Consider the following 4,306-nt stretch of genomic DNA (forward strand, 5'->3'; position numbering starts at 1 on the left):
AACTGCCTTCTTTCTCCAAAAAACTTCGATTCTAAATTTCTTAAATTCCCGCATACTCGGAGCAATGAAATCATAATGAACCCATATGTGTGTACCTTCACCACCAAATAGGTGTACATCCAGACCACACCACAAGCTTTGCAAGCGTGCGCACACATACGTATGCAAGCGTGCATGTGCAGTCTTTGCCAAAGGTAACCAGGCCGCATGGTCTGCTGCTTGCTTGTATAGTAGAGCCCTCACGGCTTTCCTTAAGATAAAAAGGTTTTGGAGGGTGAGGACAAGAATTCTCCTTACCATACAGAGATTTATAGCTTGAGGGGTGGCATAAATGCTCTACTATACGACTAAGAAGCAAACCATGCAGCCTGGTTACTTTTGGTATAGACTGTACACCCTGCCTTAGAGCCTGCAGGGTTTTCCTTCTGAGCCACGCCATGTGGGTTGTGTTGGATCTCCAGGGTTCCAGACCTTTTGAACTTAAGAGAACCTCTGGTCCTCGCCGTTCCAAAAGTTAGGACTTCCACGGATGCTGCAAGAGCTCCGCTACATGACTTAGAAACAAAACCTCCTTGGCTCAACTTTTCACAAACATGGAAATTCATAAACAAAATTTTGCGGGATGCCGGCACATATGAAAAAAAAAAAAAACTCCATAGTCAGGCAGACCGATTCACTGCAAAGGCTGGAAGCATGAGGGGACATGCATGCTCTATTCACTTGAACAAATACCAGCTCTCTGGATGGTGGGAAAATGCTTCAATGATTTTTACTATTAGTGTGCATGCCACAAAACTTAGCCCCAAATGCACATGTTCTTGAAACGGAACACCTATATATGGCTGAGTATACAGGACTTTAAAATGCATTGTAGTGTCCAACACTGTCAAATGAAAAATATTTTCTTTTATGAATCTATTTGGACTCTGCAAGAACCAAATAGTAGCAGCTGTAACAATGTGATGTGATTATTTTACCAGAAGAGTGTGGGAAAAGTGCAGTGCAAACCAGTAATTTGCATAGCTTACATAGATGTCAAAAACAAAAAAAACGATGGTACTAACAACAATGGTTAAATAAACAGTGGGAGATATATGGCAATGGAGTGCATTGCTGTGCATGGCTCAGAGCCACATTTTTCTCGTTTTAAAAAAAATGTCACGGACCACATCGCAATATGCCAGGTGCTGTATGGAACTTGTCACTGATAATGGTAAAATTTCTCATCAGCATTCTAATTTCTCATTGCAACTCCCACACATGCTGTGATATGTTGGGTTTAATGCCCTGAAGCTAGCTGCACATGACCTGAGAGACACCATAATGGAGGCCTCCGGATTAATTGAGACTATCTGGGTTTTTTTTTTTTTATGTGCATCAGCAATGCACAGCACATGGTCAGGTTTGCGTTTCGCCTCTATCGAAATTCAGCCGCCATGGCTTGAATTAAATGCAGTGTTTTTGAGCTCAGCAGATGAATGCCACAACTACTGAGCCACCATTGCGGGTCATGCTGTGATCTGTATTCAACGCCTTCTCAGCATTGCAGCCACTAATAACCACCTTTCATGGCTGGATGAGCTGTTAACATTCATCTGTTAGTGAACTCACTTGAATGGTTTATTTTCTGAATCCTAAAATGCTTGTAGTAAACTTTAAAAGATCATTTATGCTTTATTAGTGTTTTGGTGTCTTTCTATATTGTTGGCTTGAAATCAAACGGTCAAAACAGTATAAGGACTGTCATATCAAATGCATTATCTCTGCACCATTGTCAATGTAATGTTTCAAGTTTGGCTTTCAAAGGCTGTGACAGGGAAATTGGCTGCTTTACATGTTCTCTGCAAGATATGTCTAATAACACATTCTGCAAGTTACAGCAGTGCTCCAGTGCAGCATTTCATTCATACTGATGCTGTGGAAATGTGGAAAATTAAGAAGCCACAAATGTGTGGTCTTGTGCTGCAAGAGGAGTAATTTTAAATTCACTGTGCATGTGAAATTCCTGATGATTCCAGGCATGAAGGACGCAAGGCAGTGCCACTACGTACAGAAAACGGCGCATTTTTGGGCGTTCGTGGCGGCACTTTATTGCCTTGCATTGGCAGAAACCTATCCTTGATGGCTATGCTTCTCGCGTGCGCTTCCAACGAGACTTCTCGTAGTTCTTCGCACGTTTTTCCAGTCGCTGGAAACAAAATATTAGTTCACTTCATACACCAATTAACAGAAAATTGTCATGCGCTTCACTTCTAAAAAAAAAAAAAAGATCGTTTCAAAATTACCTCTCTTTTTAAGCACTTCCTCATTGCAACGTCGATGTCATTGCAAGCTCCCGCGAACTTCGCCCATTTGTTCTGAAAATGAATGAACATGTCAACGCGCACGTTAAGGCAGAAACGAAATGTTACCTCTTCGTGGCACTTCTTCAGTAGTGCGATGATGCTGTTACATTCTTCTGAATGCAGGTGAGGAGACAAGTCTGTATGCATTTTAAATCTCTTATCACGCTTGCATCTGGAAAAAAAAAATCAGATTCTTTTTTTCACCGTGGCTTGACTTGGGCAAAGCAATGCAAGAAAAGAAACGGAACTTCTTTAACCAAGAGCACGATAGTTGAACGTTTGTGGAACATCAGGAGAAACCGGGCAAACCCGTATTTTCCGTTCGTCGTGAGCAAATGCACGACATAAGCTGCAGCGCGTAGAGCATACACAAGGTACGTAGCACCACAGTGAGTTTTGGTTTTTGAGCTAGAAGTCACCGACACGCTTGAAGAACAGTTAACTAGTTTTTACGAGCGGGGTTCAGATGGAATGCGGTTTATCAAATCCGCCTTGGTTTGATCGGAGAAAGAGCAGAAATCACCTGTGGCTTTTGCTACGTATAGAGCTACGTATAGAGCTACTATAACAAGCCCGCCAAGCCCTTCTTTCTACGGCTGGGGTGCTACGGCCGTTACGATGGGAATGATAAGTGTCGTAATCAGCGGACTATGGCCTGATCCTGTACGGTGTGATCTGTGATCGCAAGAGTTTCTGAATATACAACGCATAGAGTAAGAAATTCTATGCGTTTCAACAGCATCGAAGAAAAGTTTTTTTTTTTCCTCCGTTAGCATCAGCACCGCGCGTCGTGACGTCGTGCGAACCGTGCGAATGGCACCAGTCCTGAAAAAGTGTCCCTGGTGCCAGCGCAGTGCAGGACCAGTTCTGTGGTGCAGGTGCAGCGTGTCAGCAGCGTCGCACCTTATGTGCGACAATTTTCAATCGAGCGCGTGCTGGCAGCTCTTGTCTGCTCGCCGTGGAGGTGTTCAGTGGTGCAGTTCTCGCGTGTGTTTTTTGTGTGCGGTCGCTTTCATGCATAACGAGACTTGCGTCGTCCATGGAGTTGGCCATGGTCGACGACGGGGACATCACATATTTCCTTGTTATGGAGTAGTTCTACTTTCGCGACAGTGAATACCAGGAAACCGACTCCGTGCTGTCCTTTGCCGCAACTCACTTGTTTGGACCGATTTCAGCCGAATTCCAAAGTACTGTAAAAGCGTGGCTGCAATTTCTACTTCAATTTCTAATTCATGAGGCTCTTCAGACTATCTTGAGAGTCGTTCGAAGAACTTTCGGCGCGCTTCAAGGCCCTGCATTTTTCCGACCGACGCCTAATTTGGGGGCGCCCGCAAATTACCGTCGAGAGCCTGCCTCGCTCATTTAGCTCTTTATAAGCAGTTCAAAAGCTACCTCGCTGCTTTGCGTGAGCCCCGGCACCCCCGTAGGCGCAGCAGAATTAATGTACAGGCAGCGGCGAACCAGCAGCATCTGCCTGCATGCTAGCGCAGTAGGCAGAGGTACCGGCGCCGGCAAAACACGCCCGCGATTCGCCCTGCCCGTATTTTTCCAACAGTCCACACACCACTGTTACGCCGTTTGAAAAAAAAAAAAAAAATGTTTTGTGTGAACTCGCACGCACACGGACGGCTTAGCTATGTGTTACAAGTAGCACGTACAACAAAAAACACAAAGTTACCTGCTGTCGCGTATATTTCAGCGTCATTTTCTCGAAAAATGACATGGGAACTGTCGACGACAGCGAAAACACTTACGAGCATGTTAACCTCGTCTGCGCGTCGTCTGCTCAAAGCTGTCTGACCCCTCCTTCGCGGACGGTGCCAGGGTTCCTTGCACCACAGCAACACCACGCTGCACCCAGATCAAACGCGAACAGTGGTGCAGGGGCGCTGAATCGAGGGCTTTGGTGCAGTGCACTGTGAACCGGTGCCGGCGGTGCAGAGAACCACGGCTGAATC

This window comes from Amblyomma americanum, chromosome 1 (genome assembly GCF_052857255.1).
Source record: "Amblyomma americanum isolate KBUSLIRL-KWMA chromosome 1, ASM5285725v1, whole genome shotgun sequence".
Classification (NCBI taxonomy): domain Eukaryota; kingdom Metazoa; phylum Arthropoda; class Arachnida; order Ixodida; family Ixodidae; genus Amblyomma; species Amblyomma americanum.